The sequence below is a fragment of the Tamandua tetradactyla genome, chromosome 12 (assembly GCF_023851605.1).
Source record: "Tamandua tetradactyla isolate mTamTet1 chromosome 12, mTamTet1.pri, whole genome shotgun sequence".
Lineage (NCBI taxonomy): Eukaryota > Metazoa > Chordata > Mammalia > Pilosa > Myrmecophagidae > Tamandua > Tamandua tetradactyla.
In genome coordinates this window covers 4,666,462-4,685,513 of record NC_135338.1, presented here as the reverse complement: position 1 = coordinate 4,685,513, position 19,052 = coordinate 4,666,462, and the positions used below count along the sequence as shown (strand labels likewise).

Here is a 19,052-nt window from a genome sequence, read left to right as displayed (position 1 = left end):
ATACAGTGATGACAGACTCATTGATATGCACAAGTGTAATTATTAATTTAAAAAATAACTTTCCCTAAGATTATAACTGTGTCTGCACAAAAAAGAGAACAGAAATGCCGTCTTAAACCACCTGAATCACTTAAAGGAGAGTCCACATACCAGCAGCATCAACACCACCTAAGAATTTGCTAGAAATGAAGTTTCTCAGGTCTCACCTGAAATCTCCTAAATCAGAATCTCCATTTTATAAAGATCCCCTGTTGATCTGGAAGCACACCTGATGTTTGATAACCACTGCTGTCTCCAACCTGCACCACACTACAAGTGTGGGAAAAGGTAGTCAGCTAACAATTTCCTATTACAATAAGGGCTGTTGGTCCAAGAAACTCAAGAAATGTGTGTGCATCTTCAAAGACTAAACCTGAAGCTGTTGGGACGAACTCTGTAGTTAAATTTTGTCTGGTGCCCCAATCGGGCTTTTTAAACACCTGCCCTTCAGCTATGATACAATCAATCACATACAGTTCCTTTCCTTGCAACACAGGGCTTTCTCTAACATTTCTGATTTTATTTGTGTTGTAATCTTCTACATTAACGCTTTGTGTGTCCTAATGGAATTTTGAGCATGCTATTTTCTCCTGCTGCAATTATATACCCGTGCCCTTTCATAATTCTATGTCTCATTGACCTCGATTCTAAGGTGGCTTTATGGTCATAAAAGAGGCAGGGAACAGGCTGCAGGAAGGGAAAAGGCTCTAGAACCAGGCCCAACGGGAGGCTGTGTCTGGGATTCATCAGGAAGCAAAGGGAAGCTCCAGGCAGTTTCCAGGGTGGAATCTCCCTTTCCTATTTCTGCACCTCCACACCCTGGAAATGCATAGGGGAAGCAGAAGCAAGAAAACTAAGGTTCCCGTGTCTGAGGTTAGAATAAGTTAGTTGCCAGGATCAGTCGGCGTTGATGCCTGATTTCCTGTGTCAAGTGAGGGTATGTGAGGTGCTGCCCTATGAGAACTGCTAGTGTCAGCCACAGACTGCATTTCCATTTCAGTTGCCCTTTGCACGAATACACAAGGAGTCGTTCACATGGCAGGGTCATTAAACGGTGGGTCTAATTGGTTGATGTAATTAATCTCACCAACGGAAGGAAAACTGGTCACTAAGAAGAAGATGGCGCTGACTGCAAAGCGGTATTTGTGGGTTATAATCTTGCACCCGACTCGGACCCGCTGTAAAAGCTTTGAAAGCTTGACGAAATCTCCTTCCCTCGCTCTGGACCACAAGTTACTTCTCCATTGCACAAGCGTTTTAGTTCCGAAATAATCAGGGTTCCGAATCTGAATTACAACCAAGGTTTCCTAGTTACCTTTTCCCGAACTTTAGTAGAGTATCGAGCATGGGATAGCAGCGATTCTCAGACATCAGGTGTGCGTGCAAAGCCACTGGGGATCCTTCTAAGGTGAAGATTCAGGTCCACTAAATCCTGTATTCCTGTGATTCTTCTAGAATCTTCCTATGTCATTTACTAAATGATACTGTGGGTGACCTAGAGCTATTGTCACAACTCAGAGCCAGACAACTGAACTCTTATCTGAGATTTTTTGTCTACACTGAAGTTCTTATCTCTCTCTCGCTTCAACAACCATCAGGAATCAAGAAGAAAAGCTCCCGTATGAGTTCAGTGTTAGACGACTTAAGAGCTACTGACTTCTAGCGAATGAATGATATGAATGAAGGATACAAATGAATAATGCAGTCTCTGGATATGCTGCATGAGTTTGAATCCTTAGCTACTGACCCTCCAGCCTTGGACACGTCAGTTAGCTTCTTTTTTTTGCCTCAGTTTCCACATGTATAAAATGAGTCTAATAGGGTGCACCACGGTGGCTCAGTGGCAGAGTTCTCACCTGCCATGCTGGAGACCTGGGTTCGATTCCTGGTACCTGCCCATGTTTAAAAAAAAAAAAAAAAAGAGTCTAATAACAGGAATTATCTCACAGGGTTGTCGTGAGAATTAAATGAGATAATAAATGAAAAGTATGTCTGGAACATGTTAAGCACACAATTAAATTATTGAAGACACCAAAACTAGTCATATTGGTTAATTAGTTATTTCAACCTTCTTAAATGCAGATTTTTCCATGCATTGTGCTGAAAAAAAATACTTGTTGTGACTATTTCACACAGTCTGAAGAACTCTAGATTGCTTTTGCAACAGTTCCGTAAGTTTGAAACTATTTCAAAATAAATAGGTTTTCGGATTGAAAAAAAAAAAGAATTCTAGAATCCCTGGTCAGGGTTTTCTTCACTTGGGCACAGTGAGAAGAAAACAACTCAAAATGGCTGACCATTGGCTCTGTCTTTCTCCTTTAACAACGGTAAGCTTTTAATCTTTGCATTCAGAGTAATACCTGTCAGTCACCTTTTTCCTAATTAAACCTACCTGGAGTTCATTTTAAAGAAAATAATTTGTTCGGTCAAGAGTGGTTGCGTATTTACGCTACAATTAGTTAAGAACTCCACAAATGAACCCCTCCCCTGAGCCTCTGTCAAGAAAGGAGAATGCAGGGGAGAGCCCAGAAGATTTCAGAGCAATTACGCCTAGAGACGCAGGTGTTTGGAACACCTGTTTCCCCCACGCCCTCCCACGCCGGCGGCCCTGCTCGCCCCTCCTGGGTAGGTTAAAATAATTAACTTACCCTATTGGGAGAAAATCCCAAGAACTGCTAAGGGCAACAAGTCTCCTTTTCTTTCTTTTCTCAGAATTGAAAGAGGGAAATGAAGAGGTTCATGGGTGGTCTGCAAACAGGAGGCGGGTGGGCGGGGGGAGGAAACTTTCCTCCTCTTAAAAAAAAAAAAAGACAAAACCAACTGACAAGGAAGACATTGTCTCCCTCGAGCAAACTCAGTAGCGTGCTTGGGCTCAGAATTCTATGTTTGTTTTGTGAGAGTGATTGAAGCGCTGTTCAGGAGCATGAAAAAGCCTGTTTTAAGGGATATTTATGTGAAGAAATAAAGCAATTGGAGAGGATGTGATTTTGGCTGACCTGCCTTTTGTGAATACCGGCAAGTACATATTAAATCTCGACAGCAGAGTCCCTGACAAGGGTAAACTGTAGGAATTTTATTGGGGCTTTTAAAAACGGAATAGTCTATAGCTAGGAAATCAAGAAATTAGTTTTTTCCCCTCCAAAAGTTCAGTGCGGTGATAAGAATCAATTTTGGCCTTTCTGCTTTGTGAATCTCAATTTTGGTTCTTCAAATTCCATTAAGGCAATAACTGAATACCATTTGGCATAACTAGAAAAGCTCACGATGGCAATTTTGTTTTTATGATTACTGGTACTTTCCCCCCTCTCGATCCAAAGCACAAATTTTGGAATCTTTGAGCATTTTAATTGGAATATTTTGGAAGGTGTAAGGATGAGATACAGGCCAGGGGTTTGGCTAACGTTACAAAAAAGGGGTCAGTATTTGGGCAAACATGCGTAAATAGGTTGCAGAAGCCAAGTCCTCCTGCATGACATTCATTCCAGCCGTAATTCTGACCAATACCTTCATTTATACAATGCCTGATGGTTTTTAAAGTATTTTCCCATTTGAGGTAGATAAGGCAAGTCTCAGAACGCCTGTCCTAGAGACAGGGAATGCAGGGGTTGGGCAGAGAGGGACAGGGAGGATAAGGAGAGCAGCGGTAGGTAACGGAGCTCTTTCCGCCATCAGCCACATGGGAAGTGCTACCACTGGGACCCCCGCGTAGGCAACCCCGCCCCTCCACCCGGTTTTCTGGGGCAGCTCCAGTGCGCTCTCCTCCCCCACCCCGGAAGCTGGGTGACTTCTCTCCAGTTGAGCCTGAAGCTTGCGAGCTGCTGGGAGCAGCATTGTTTGGAGATGGCCAGCAGGGGGCGGAGTAAACCCGGATCCTGAATCCGTTCCAGTGATTTCAAGCTGTTTGGAAACTAACATTTAATAGACGCACTCAAGTCCCCCGTCAAACTAAACGCTGCCTGGAAAGCTCGCTGGCCTTTCTTTTCCTGCGCAATGTAACTCACCGTTGCAAAGTAGTACTTGTGAATTCCAATTTCCTGTGTGCCTCTTCCTGTGTTACTGAGTCAGAAATGCTGGCTTATAACTTGGGTTCGATTTCTCTACCAGGATGTCTTTGTAGTCTTTAGCTGGGTAGGACGTGACTCCACCAAAAAGTAAACTCTGTTTAGGTCCAGGAATGTTTTTATCAAGTGTTCACTATTAAGCACAACTTCCCCAAGTCTTCCTAGCTGAAACTGCTCGTGTTACCAGCCACACTGAGCTTCTTGGCTGTCTCCTGAGCTGCTCCGATGGGAGGTGAATTAGCGACCCCTGGCTCCCCACTCCTGTCTCTTTTTCCTTCACGGTGTCTTACGTCCTAGTGCCATGGTTTAATAGGTTCTGTAAACCTTGAGTTCTCCAAACTCCTTTCTTTAATACTTTCTTCAGATGCTTTCAATGCTTCCTTGGCAAGCAGCCACAATGACTAAGGGAGTTTCCGTCCAAACATTTGCAGAGATTTTTACTTAACACAATCATACATGTAAATATCGATGTCCACACCCATACTTATATCCAGTCATGCACGCATTTGCCACTGTTAGGCATGTATTAAACATTTACACGCATTTGTATGAAGACCAAATCTCATTACAATTAATTTCATTGGATTATCCAACTCCACACGTAATCTTGGAATTTTGCTCCTCAGATATGTTTTAACGAGGTGAAAGGAACTAGGTTATAAGTGATAGGACTTAAGTGATAACACCTAGTTCCTATAGCTTATAGCTTAGGAGCTTGAAGATATTTTACCCACAATTTAATTTTTTTAATATTGAATTAGGCACACATAAGTTAATTGATTAAAATAGAATAGTGTATGCACATCAATATCTAACATCAGTATCTATTTATATATTCTTTGTTTTTCAGAAAAAGATTTGGAACGGGTTTGCAGTATTACAAGAGAGTTTAGACTTTAGAGATTTTGTTTTAAGGATGAAGAAATTGAGATCCAGAATGGTTAAGGGCTTTTCCCAAAGACACAGAGCACATAGGAGGTGCTCATCAAATGTTTGTGAGTTAAATAAGATGGAGAATAATCCAGTGGGACTTTAAAGGATGTGCTAGTGAACAGGTGAAAGCCTGGTTATAGAGATCAAGAAAGTAGAAAGGCTTGTCTTGTAGGAAAGGTGGGAAGGTGTGTTTGCTGGGAATGGCAGTCTGCAGCTGGCGGAAGGCATGCATAGTTAATGATGGCGTGGATATTTAAAGCAAAGCATTCTTTTAAACTTGAGAACAATGCCTTTCTCCCAGTGCCAGAGCGTTCTAGAGAATGGAACACATTTCAATGAGAGCTGGGAAAAGAACCCAGGAGACCTTGTGTTTCATCTCCTTTATGGACCAAAGAGATACTTCTGGCTGTGGACTAAAATTGAATAAACACTTCCTCTATATTGCAAATATTTTCACACATTTATCTGCAAGAGTTCATAAAAGTGTATTAATAACCGAAGCTTCTAGACTTACGTAATACTTTGTGCAAGAGGATATGTATCTCAGTTGACCAAATAAAGGTAAATGTTAACAATGCACATAAGCTGTTTAGTTGCTTTCTCTCTAGTTCACCCCTACACCAGCTGAAGAATGGGGCTTATGCAGCATATCTCAAATCCTGGCATAACACTTTTCCTCTTTAAACGAATTCAAAGGAATCAGATAATATGAGAGAATCCACCAGGATTGGAGCAAGTGTGTTAATGGAGATTTTAGAAATCATTTTGCTTTTCCCTGAAATTGCAAATTCCATTTCATAACCACGTTAAACTCCTGTACCCTGTTCCCCCATCAACAAGCATTCTCTCTCACACGCACACACACACACACACACACACACACAATTTATGGAGACCCTAAAGTATCTCCTCCAAGGTTGCTATTTTAAATTTTGGATTAATGCTATACCTACATAAATATGCTTCTTTAAACAATGTGCACCCCTTGTTATGCTTTTTCTAACATTATGTGCTTCTTTATGAGAATGGAAAGATTTATTTTTTTTCTGTTTTGTGCTAAAAGTCTAAAGATCAATGCCAATTGCATACTTAGATATGAAGGCAACTTTTCCAGCTGTGCTCTAACTGGTTTCTATTGTACTCTCTACCATATCCTTGGTATCATTTTTCCAATTTGAGTGAAACCTATCAAGGCATTAATTGTGTCTTCTTTTCAATCCAGGTATGTGTGAATGTTCTAAGGAAATACCACCCATGAACAAAACAGCAGTGCATTCCTGTGCGCACTGCAGGCAAGGGTGCTTGAGAAAGTCATACTTGCCGGTGTGTTTCAGGGCATTTTGCAGGACCCCTTAAAAAAGTCCATTGCTCTATTTCCAAAGGGAATTTTGGGGGTGATTTAACCAGAAGGACAATGATTCTGATTTTTTCCATTAAGATATTGCAGGATTTTGTGCAACATGTTAACCTCTAACAGAATGAAAAGCCCTGCTATTGCCAAACTGGGGAAAATGTAAAATAGAAAAAACAAAACAGCAGTTATTAAGATAGTTTCTGAATAATTTATTAATAAAGCAATATTTTGGTCTTGTTATCTACAGCCTGGATTCATAGCAATCAATGGAGTGAACCAGCAGAGCCACATTCTAGCCACATTTTAAATAATTTTTAAATCCATGTTATACAAATGCTAATTTTGATTCTAAATTTTACAAGTACTGTTTTAATATAAAGAGGTCATAAGAGAATAATTACTAAATGATGTAAAAATGACTTATTCAGAGAGTCCTTATAAAGCACCAGAGGCAAATCACGAATACAAGGCCCAAACCTCTCCACCATCATGGAACACTACCTTACAAAGTGATTTATTCCTTTTGTACAGCCAGTGGTAACGGTGATTATAAGGAAGGTGACGTCCATCAGCTATGAATACCAGGCCTGACTAAATAAGACCTGATTTAATTGGAGCACTTACACCAGAGAGCAATTCCTGGAATAAAATATACAGCTTATAGCAAAGTTTGAAGAATTACAGAGAGCTATGAAAGTTTTGAATTCCAACATTAAAAAAAATTCCCATACCTTTCTATATGTCCACATGACTCCTAATTTCACATTGTCGAGGCTACAGCGACAAAGTGCACTGCTTAGTTGACATTTTTGTGCGTCGACATGAACTTATCTCACAATGAAGAATTATGCAGATCTAAGTGTGTTTCCTGCAGTCTCACTCACGGAGAAAACAGAATATCTTGAATGGAAATAAACATTCCACCTCAAAAATAACATCGTTACGAAAAAAAACTTTTTGGCAATTATTAAGGGTAGAAGAAAACGTATTTTTTGGGCCAATAGCCTTAAATTATACTTTTTTTGTATTGAAAAAGGTTAATTAGGAATTGAGCTCAAAGTTAATTTTTTGAAGGTCAGTTGCTATGCAATTGGGTCCTGTGACCCCGTCTCAAGTAATCACAGCATTAACATACAAGCTATAGCTTTCCTTTCACTTGATGACATAATCTCTTTAATTGGTGTCGGGTAGGCTGCTTGTGAAAGAACCATGGAAAACACCTAGAGACTATAATTTTACTCTCTCCATTCACAGCGCAAAAGAAACAAGCCTTAAGAATGTACTAGAAACTCATTACCACCCCTAGGCCGTCAACACAAAGCCCTCACATTTTAACCGAGAGTTTCTGGAATGATCAATTCTATTGAGTTCTAATTTTGGCTGGTGAACTATTAACCCTTCCAGAAAAACTGGTGAATGCTAAATGTCAGATAATCTTCTGTGAGAAAGCTAAGAGGGTGGATAATGCAGTTTAACGGATTAGACACAAATATGAGAAGTTAATATTTACAAAACTGTTAAGCATGCTCTCGGAAAGAAACTGCCGCTTACAGTTCCACGACCTTTTACATTATTCTGTACCATAAAAGTCCCCTGCAGCTCATCATGCAGACCCAAGATTTTCACTGGAGAATTTAAATTCACCTTTCATGGGGAGCTAATCTTCTGCTAGGTCAGCTTTCTTGCAAACCTATTTTCTCACTGGACTCTGTCCAGTGAAAAAGGAAGTATGGTGGAGTAGCCCTTGAAATACCAACTATGAAACTTTTGCAAGGATATGCTTCGAAAAAGGGAGGGAGTGCTGATGTTTGCTGTGCTTCCTTCTCCTGCCCTCTGTTGCCCAGCAGCCTTAGTTAGCCTGCAGCAGTACAGGGTGGAAATGAACCTCCTCCTGTCAAGGAACTAATCCTTGTTTTAACGAGTGAGAAGACACTCAAAACCACTTATTTCCACAGAAACAAAAAGAATAAAGTATTTAGCACTCACCACTTTTTCTGGAAGGGAAAAGGAGCGAAACCGAACGTACAAATTCTATTGTGATGAAACTATTGAATCCCAGAGACGTCTCAGATGAAATATAACGGTGATAGGGCCGATTTTGAAATACTCTGGGCAGTAGTACCAGATAATATGACAAGAACGCTCCTTAAGGAAAGGAAGGAAAGTGAGCTCCTTTGCTTAACGATTTAGGAAAGGACCCTGTGTCCACTCTTAACGCAGTTCCTGTCCTTTTAGCATTAGGGATTTCAACTTTGTTATGTTTCCACGGTATCTACTTCTTGAGTTAATTTTCCGTGACCTTTTTAAAAGTAGGTAACTATTCAAGCAAGAAGTGCTGTGGCTAGCACGCTTTGTTGCCAGCCTTGTATTGGCCATCAGCAGTGCTGAGATGCGTGCCGGCCAAGAGACACGAAATCACTGCTTACAACTGGTTCATCTCTAGCTTCTGATACACTGGACTCTCTCTTGTCCTTGGTCTAGACAAACGATACCCAGAGGGTGTGGGAGGAGAGGATGGGCGTTGAAAAAGAGGCAGGTGCTGCTGACTGCAGGCAGTACATAAGCCTGCTTTCCTTGATGCCTATTAGTTCTGTGTATTAACATGTCTTTAATCATGCCTCTATGTAGATAATAAGCCAGTCTTTTGGGGTCTAGTTTTTGTTCATTATCAACAAAATTACAGAAGAGATTAGCAAGGACCAGATTAGGCACAGTCTCGTGTGCCAGGCTAAGGTTGAAAATCTTTCATTTTGGTCATGTTGATGAATATGCAACTATGTGATGATATTGTGAATTACTGATTATATATGTAGAACGGAATGATCAAAAGTTAAGAATGTTTGCATTTGTTTGGTGGGGTTTTTTTGGCATTTTTTTAAAAATTAAAAAATTAATTAAGAAAAAACTTCCATTTTTCTATCCAGATATCTAGTGCCCACAAGCACTGAATTCAGTCCAGTTACCCAGTAACAGTCAAAATATCAGTGTTTTTCATCGAAGAGACATGGCAACTCTCACTTTCAAGGCTAGAAAGCTGGAAAATGACCCATTTGCCCTCTCATTTTAATTTAGCCATTGCCACAGTTTTATTAATCCGCACACTAATGTTGCACAAATGCCTTAACTATTTCCTGCTTTGTTTCACTCCTGTGCCAATCTCGTGCAGCCTCAGAGATGTCAAGGACCCCCAGCGTGCCAGGCCCTGAGAGTTGGGGTGTCACTGCTGTCCTTCAACCACCCAACAGAACCCCCAGCGCTCTTTCCCCATCAGGGTCTTCAGTGAAATCTGAATTTATTCATTTAATTTAAATGGTTATTTACAGCAGACACTTTGCATTCCTCCACTACCTGGGAGTGGAAAAGGAAATAAAAAATTATGTATTTGTACTCAGGAAAAGGAAACGCAAATCACGAATAGTTAGCTAATCATCCCTGAGTCATGTCTATCAACATTTCCTCACACCCTTCAGGAAGAAGTCCTTAGCTTGGTACATGAGGCTGGATGTGATCTGGTCCCCATTTACTCCTTCAGCTTCCACCCTCTGCCCTACGAAACTACTCTCAGTCTCTCAAAGCACCTGGCTCTTTCTTCTCGCTTTGAGGATCTCTGTACAATGTTCTTCCTGTTTAGAGCTTCTCTTTACTTGGGCCATGTTCATCCGCGTGGGCTTTAGGTGTTAGCTCTTGTGCATTCTCCCCCAGAAAAGCTTCGTGCAGACACCTTCTCGGCCATCGATCACTCCCTTAGCACCAGTGGGCAAAGCGGTGTCCCAGCACGCCTCACACCAGCCGTAACCATCCCATACTCCTCCTTTCCCTGGAGGGCTGGGCCTGTGTATTTTTCGTCTCTGGATCCCCAGCATCTAGAAAAGTGCCTGGCATAGGTAGATGCCTTGTAAATGTTTGTTGAATGAATGTTTCAAGTGAAAAATTTTTGCTGATGTTGGGAAACCATTTATTTTATGGGAAAGCCATCTATTTTGTTTAATAAAATCTTCAAAGTACAGGAACCCAGATTTATTTTGTGGGAAAGCTATCTATTTTGTTTAATAAAATCGAATAATCATTAAAGCTTGCTAATCTATTTATAAATAATTACAGTATGATTCCCAAAATTAATAAATGCACTTGTCTTTTAAAAAAATAATTGTGACTATTCTGGATCAGGCCACACAGAGACCCGACATAATCATTTTTTAAAATAGGAAATTAAATCCTACGCAGGTCACTTTAATAGTGTTCTTCAGATGAAGAAGATGAGCTCTTCTGCTCTCTCCTTATCTCTTACCCCTTTCTCTCAGACAGGTTAAAAATTTAATCAGTTTAAACCCACATACTGAATCTGGCGAGTTTTGGCCAGAAATTTATGGCCTTTTCACAAGAAATCAAAATTCTCTCTGCCATTTTTGTCCAGTTGCTGTGCACATGAATGAGCGAGCACCGCCTGTGTTTCTTCAGCAAAGCAAGCATTTGTGTCAGCAACTTTGAATAGAAGTTTTCCTGTTTACCTTCTTATCACTTGTTTAAGTTCCACAGAGAGAGACCTGGGCATTTTGTTACAGAATGGGTGCTTTCAATGCAAAGGGAAAAAAAAAAATCACAGTTTTGAGTTTTGACAATGTTTGCCCCTTTTCCCAGCAGGGATGTGTTTTGAGTGCCAGGAGACAAAAAGTGTAGCCTCAACAAGCAGAATTTTAAAAAGAACATCATTTTCATTATGTAGTCAATCTCAATTACAAGCAAATGTTTTCTCTGTGGAGACTCTTCTCCTTTCAGGCCATTATGCAGGCCTCTTTTGTGGATTGAGAGAAAGGATCAGTGGTCAATAGGGAGCAGAGTGCTGTGTACAGTGGATTTTTGTGTCCCTCCGTCTTCTACATAATGCGTTTTGTCAGGAGAACAGCCCGCCATCCTGAGCAGATTTGCTGAATTAAAGAGCGCAGCGGGGATAGGAAACTTGTTGCTAGGTGACTGTGCCAGGCTGCTTGGCGGGTCTGGCCGAAGGTGACTCTCTGCTTTTCTTCCACTACTTAATCTTGCCTTTTAATCTGCATCTATAATTAACTCTGTTAATGCCACACATCCATTTGTTTCTTTTTCTGCTGCGCTTCAGGCAACCAATTTATCATTATTTGGTCTTTACACTCAAGCAACAAACTATTTTTTCTCCATTAGCATTATATGAGGTGAAACGTACTGTGATGCTAAGAAACATGCAAAGCCAGTAGATATTTGTCTGTGATTACTCAATTCTGAGGATTTCCAGAGGTGGTTTCTGCTAATCTGAATGGGAAATATATCCTTGAGGAAGCAGACTTTTCCCCCATTATTTCTACAGCTTGCTTGGGCCTAATTAATTGGAATATTCTTGGTGACTTTAAATTCTGCTCAGAGGTGACACAAATAAACAGTTAAAAATTGTTTACTTTCTCAGAGATTTACATAATTGTTTTACCTATAACAAAAATAGGTTGCCTCAAATGTCTTTGCAGGACATCTTCTTTGAGGTCATTATCAGCCACAGGACATATTAGGACCCGTGGATGCGAGGAAGTAGGGATTTTGCAGAATCTATTCTGGTGAAGTGGTAGCTCCTTCCAGGGCTGTAGTGGATTCCAGCAGCAGCATTCAGTGCTCCACTTGGCTAATGTCAGTAGTTCAAGCGCATTAGTGCACCCAAAGGTAGAACTGGCCTGCCCTTAAGGGACCGAGTCGGCAGCATGGTTTTCAATGCTGTTCCTGCCCAGATAGCCCTGACACCTGCTTTCTGGTCCTCTTGGACATTCTGTGCGCTAAGCTGCAGTCGAAGAACCCTTACTGATACAAAAGATCCTGACTCACATTCCTATATTCATACAGGCAGTCTGGTGTAGTAGTTAAAAAGATCTGACCTGGAGACAGACAGACTCCTTGGGTCCAAATACCAGGTCTACCGCTTACATGCTATGACCTGAAGCAACTTCCCCTTTTGTAGACTTTGGTTTCTACATCTGTAAAATAGTGATAATAGTACCTGTCTCATTAGGGTTATTATAGGATTAGATGAGTTAACATGTGTAATGCAATTAGTACCTATTGGCTTTTATTATTATATTGGTAATATGATTAAACAACCATCTGATTCATTTTTCCCATGTCTTAATAAGACAAAACCACATGACCATGGTACATAAAATTAATAGACCTGGAGACTAAAGCTTCTGTTTAGGGTTTAATCTCCTTAATCCTCAAACTCCTCTAGAGTCACAAATTCTCTGTGTTACAGGGACAGGTTTCCTTACCAAAGATAACTTAGATGCATATTTTTCTTAATAATGTGTGTACTATAAGGTTATACTACAGCTCATGTTTTTAAAAGTGCTCAATCTGGCCCATCTAAATTAAGAAAAGGCAGGTTATGCAGGCTTTTATGCTAGACATATTTGGAGAGCATTAGGCTGTAATTAGACTAATGGGGGCTGGTTGGAGGTTGTGATAGTTCTACTTCGGTGCTGCATAAAAGCATCTTGCACACAGAGAATTAGAAAGCCTGAATAGGGACCATTAGGATGTCATTTACTATATTTTCATTTGATCAATTTATATTCTCTAATGTGATGGCCTGGTTTGCATCCTTTATGCAGGTGTTAATTCTTTGCCTTTGACTCTCTTTAATACATGTCTATGAAATGTGGCTGCGGGCAAGTCTGTGTGTGTGTGAGATGGAGATGGGACCACATTGTGGGGAGAGGTGGCTCCAACCAGCACTCTACCCGTCACCAACAGATACAACCTGGCCGCTAGAAAGTCTTGATATTCTGAGAGTGAGCCAAAAGCCCTAGTTTCTAAACCTACACCCTAACTTGAATTGACATTATTTCAAGATATTGCTTCCTTATCTTTCCTGTTAACCAACAGTGATAAACTAATGTGCACTAATAGTTTGAAGTAGGTGGTTCCTCTGAGCACCCATATAGGATATCATATATATTCAAAGTTGTCATAGTTAATAAAGAATTCCCATTGTAAGGGTGAGAAAGCATAAGTCCAGTCGTTGATTACTTACCCGAGATGATTCAGTGAGCCTGTAGCAGGAACACCGTGAAGCACTGATACATTTTCCTTTAGGTCATGCCCACACTGCCTCTCCACTAGATAAAGATGGAGTAATAAGTTGTTTCTCTTCTTGTTTTTGAGAACAGTTAAGTAAGGATCTTAATTAAACTTATAGAATTATCTCATATCTGAACACCTGTCCAAGATTTTGTCTCCCCAAAGAAATAATGAAACACTTTTTTTTTTTTGGTATGCTGTATGGTGCGGGTCACATTTCATTATTTTTCCGTGTGATTAGCCCTTTTTTGCAGCACCATTAGTTGCCCTTTTTTTTTTTTTTTTTTGGCAAGGTGACGCACACGGGCTGGGAATCGAATTCATGAAACACTTTTAAAAAGTCAGACATTTGTGAGGATCCACAGCATGTTTCTTAGCTTGTCAGATAAAGCATACGATGAAATTGAAGTTCTGCAAGGCCAGGGATTGCATCTGCTGAGTCCTCCACTATTGATGTCCCTATCGTTTTGCTTAGTGCTTGGTACATAGTAGGAGCTTGTAAGGTATTTGTTGAACAAGGTGGTGAGTGAGTGAATTAATATATTTAAGAAAGAGAATCGAGTTTCTCTACCATTAGTTCTCTGGAATTCATTCTTTCCCAGTAGGTTGCGTACAGTGAGTAAAATCTAGCTTTTAAAATGAATTTGAAGAGTTACTATGAACTTACCTATCAATTTTCTCATTTTCAGCATTCTCTTCAGTGTGTTGTAAAGAATTGGTTGGTCACTGGTTTAAAATCATGGAGTAAAGTGAGTTCAACAATGGTAACCTATCAGTTTAATTTCTCCATATCCATAATAGGATGGAACAACAATTAAAAAGGTAATTTTATATCCTTTCTATGTACCTCCTTTCCTGGCAGAAAAGCAACTAAATTTTTGAAAAGTTTTAAAATAAAAGAACATTTTGGTTCTTACTGTCTAATATTTCGATTGTTGTTATAATTAAAGATGGGTAAGAGGCTTAGAATTTGGATTTCTTTAACTTTTTTTATTGAATAGTATAACATATATACAAAGCAAAGAAATAAAAAAGCAATAGTTTTCAAAGCACTCTTCAACAAGTGATTAATGGAAAGATCCCAGAGTCTGTCATGGGCTGCCATATGATCATCTTAGATTTTTCCTTCTAGCCATCCAGAATATGGGAATTAAGTTTAGATTTATACTTGAAAATATGGAAATTATGTATCTTTTCCCTTTTAGTCTGATGAAATTTTAAGACATCTAGTAATAATTCATTAATGAATTTGATATTTGGTGGCTATCTTTGATTTTGCAGCAAATTGAGAGTCTTTTTTCATTTACTTAAAATTCACCTTCAGTTAGTATGTTCTACAAACTGGCATAAATGTGCATAATGAGAGCTAGGTACTATTAGGGTTATATTAAGACTCCCTTAGTATCTGTTAAAACATAAAAACATCCATCATTAATCATTTTTGCTATAATTCTTGGTAGCTTTTTTTAGGAATTGATGAATATTTGTTTGAAAGAAGCTTTCTAGTTTCCCCATATTTTTTGTCTACGCGTTATGTTTATTACTTTCAGTATGATTCCATGCAAATAGGTAAAGATTAACTAGACACAATAAATACAAAAAACAGGAATGATGTTTTATCATTGTCTTCTGTTTGAGAAAGGAATATGTCTAATAACTTAACTCATTTCATAATATGAATTTCAGTTACTAGGTGTTCTAGTTTGCTAGCTGCCGGAATGCAGTATAACAGAAACAGAATGGCTTTTAAAAAGGGGAATTTAATAAGTTGCTAGTTTACAGTTCTAAGGCCATGAAAATGTCCCAATTAAAACAAGTCTATAGAAATGTCCAATTTAAGGCATCCAGGGAAAGAAACCTTGGTTCAAGAAAGCCGATGAAGTTCAGGGTTTCTCTCTCAAGTGGAACACGGTCAGGGTTTCTCATCTGGAGGGCACATGGCGAACATGGCATCATCTGCTAGCTTTCACTCCTGGTTTCCGGTTTCATGAAGCTCCCTGGGAGGCACTTTCCTTCTTCATATCCAAAGGTCGCTGGCTCGTGGACTCTCTGCCTTGTGGTGCTGCAGCATTCTCTGCTCTCTCCGAATCTCTTTCTCCAAAATTATTCCTCTTTTATAGGATTCCAGTAAACCAATCAAGACCTACCCAAATGGGTGGAGACATGTCGTCCCCTAATCCAGTTTAACAACCACTCTTGACTAATTCACATCATTCAGGGAGATGATCTCATTACAGTTTCAAACACACAGTATTAGTAGGGATTATTCTACCTTTATGAAATGGGATTTTGATTAAAACATGACTTTTCTAGGAGGCATACCACCTTTCAAACCAGCATACTAGGATTTATTTTGTAGAGAAATTGTGGTTTACAGAAAAATCATGCGTGAAATATAGGGTTCCTATACCACCCTATTAGCAACACCTTGCATTGGTATGGTACATTTATTACAATTGATTAAAGCACATTTTCATAATTGTATTATTATTTATAGTCCATGGTTTAATTTAAGGCTTACTGTGTTGTGTAGGCCCAAGGCTGTTGTGTTTTCTTCTATTTTTATTCTAGTAACATACATATAATCTAAAATTTCCCTTTTAACCACATTCATATATAATTCAGTGCTGTTAATTACTTGCATAATGTTGTGCTAACATCACCACAATCCATGTGCTGGTTGGAAATGATGTATGTACCCTAGAAAAGCCATGTTTTAATCCTAATCCCATTTTGTAAAGGCAGCTGTTTCTTCTAATCCCTATTCAGCACTGTATGCTTGAAACTGTAATTAGATCATCTCCCTGGAGATGTGATTTAATCAAGAGTGGTCGTTAAGCTGAGCTAGGTAGAGGCATGTCTCCATCTATTTGGGTGGGTCTTGATTAGTTTCTGAAGTCCTATAAAAGAGGAAACATTTTGGAGAATGAAGGAAATACAGAGAGAGCAGAGCAGAATGACATAGCCATGAGAAGCAGGGTCCACCAGCCAGCGACCTTTGGAGATGAAGAATAAAAATGCCTCCCAGAGAGCTTCATGAAACAGGAAGCCACGAGAGAAAGCTAGCAGATGACACCGTATTCACTATGTGCCTTTCTAGATGAGAGAGGAACCCTGACTGTTTTCACCATGTGCCTTTCCAGATGAGAGAGAAACTCTGACTGTGTTCGCCATTGCCTTTCTGCTTGAGAGAGAGACCCTGAACTTCATCAGCCTTCTTGAATCAAGGTATCTTTCCCAGGATGCCTGTGGGTGGACATTTCTATACAGTTGTTTAATTGGGGCATTTTCTTGGCCTTAGAACTGTACACTAGGAGCTCATTAAATTCCCCCTTTTAAAAGCCATTCGTTTCTGGTATATTGCATTCTGGCAGCTAGCAAATTAGAACAATTCATTACCAAAATTTTTACACCATCCCAAATAGAAATTCTGTACCTTTTTTAAAATGCAATTTTTTGAGGTATATTAACATACCATACAAACTATCCAGAGTATACCATCACTGGATCACAGTATCATTACGTATTTGTGCATAATCCACATAATCAAATTAGAACATTTTCATTACTCCAGAAAAGAAATACAAATAAAAAAAAGAAACCCAAATTATCGCATACTTCTTATCTCCTGCCCCCATTATTGACCCATGGTATTGATATGGTTTATTACTGTTAATGAAAGAGTTTTAGGATATTACTGTTAACTTTATAGACCATAGTTTGTAATAGGTACATTTCCCCCCATCTACCCCTATATTATTAACTCCTTTTAATAGTGTCATACATTCGCTCTAGTTCAGGAAATAACTTTTTGCTTTCTCTACAGTTAATCATGGACAAATTGACCACAAGATTCATTGTGTTATACATTTCCATGTTTTAATCTCCACCTTTCCTTCTGGTGACATACGCAACTATAAACTTCTTCTTTCCACCACTTCACACACCATTCAGCACTGTTTATTATTCTCACAATCAGATGCTACTGTCACCTCGTTCATTTCCAAACATTTAAGTTCAGCCTAGTTGAGCTTGTTCTTAGAGGGAAAGTTTTCAGTGCTTCACCATTAAGTAGCATGTTAGCTGTGGGCTTTTCAATTCTGCCCTTTATCATATTAAGGAAGTTTCCTTCTATTCCTATCTTTCAAAGTGTTTTTTATCAAGAAAGCATGTTGGATTTTGTCAGATGCTTTTTCTGCATCATTTGAGATTATCATGTATCATTCAACTTTGATTTGTTAATATGGTGCATTATATTAATTGATTTTCTTTTATTGAACCAACCTGTATACCTTGTAAACTCACTTGATCATGGGGTATAATTCATTTAATATGAACTTCGGATTTGATTTGCAAGGTTTTTTTTGGGGGGGTGGTGGTGCATGGTCCAGGAATCAAACCCAGGTCTACCGCATGCAAGGCAAGCATTCTACCACCGAACCATCCGTGACTTGCAAGTATTTTGTTGAGGATTTTTGCATGTGTATTCATTAGGGAATTTTGTCTAATTATCTTTTCTTGTAGTATTTTTATCTGGCTTTGTTATTAGGTGATTTTGATTTCATTGACTGAGCAAGGCAGAGATCCTACTTATATTTTTCCATTTTTCCCTATAGTTTCTTTTTCTTGTCAGATTTCAGATGTTCCATCCTCCAGTTCACTAATCCTATGTTCTGCCTCTCGAAATCTACCATTGTAGGTTTCCATTGTTTTTTTTCATCTGTTCTACCGTGCCTTTCATTCCCATAAGTTCTGTGATTTGTTTTTTCAGACTTTTGATTTCTTCTTTTTGTTCCTTCCTTGCCTTCTTTATATCCTCCCTCAATACATTGATTTGGTTTTTGATGATCTAACATGATCACATGTTAATGTTTTAGTTCTTTTGTTGGTAATTTTTTAAATTAACAAATAAATTTAAAATTGAAAAAAAGACATAGACTGGCAGAATGGACTAAAAAGCAGGACCCATTTATATGCTGTCTACATGAAATACATCTTAGACCCAAAGATAAACATAGGTTGAAAGTGAAAGGTTGGGAAAAGATATTTCATGCAAATAACAATCAGAAAAGAGCAGGAGTGGCTATACTAATATCCAACAAATTAGACTTCAAATGTAAAAAATGTAAAAAAAAAAAAGTTAAAAGAGACAAAGAAGGAAACTATGTATTAATAAAAGGAACAATTCAATAAGAAGACATAACAATCATAAATATTTATGAACCAAGCCAGAATGCTCCAAAATACATGAGGCAAACACTGAAAAGAGAAACAGACACGTCTACCATAATAGTTGGAGACTTCAATTCCCCACTCTCATCAATGGACAGAGCATCTAGACAGAGGATCAATAAAGAAACAGAGAATTTGAATAATACAATAAATGAGCTAGACTTAACAGACATATATAGAATATTACACCCCACAACAGCAGGATACACCTTTTTCTCAAGTGCTTATGGATCATTGTCAAGGATAGACCATATGCTGGGTCACAAAGCAAGGCTCAGTAAATTTAAAAAGATTGAAATCATACAAAACACTTTCTCAGATCATAAAGAAATTAAGTTGGA

The 19,052-nt window shown here is 39.0% G+C and overlaps 1 long non-coding RNA gene across 1 annotated transcript in view; it reads left to right on the top strand.

Moving 5' to 3' along the window:
• Window positions 1-2,306: 2,306 nt before the first annotated feature.
• LOC143651193 (uncharacterized) overlaps window positions 2,307-19,052 on the top strand; it is a 63,278-nt gene continuing 46,532 nt past the window's right edge. Inside the window, exons 1-2 of the long non-coding RNA XR_013159901.1 lie at window positions 2,307-2,366; window positions 14,169-14,301. This is a non-coding gene — a long non-coding RNA (uncharacterized LOC143651193). The remainder of the gene's footprint in view (window positions 2,367-14,168; window positions 14,302-19,052) is intronic.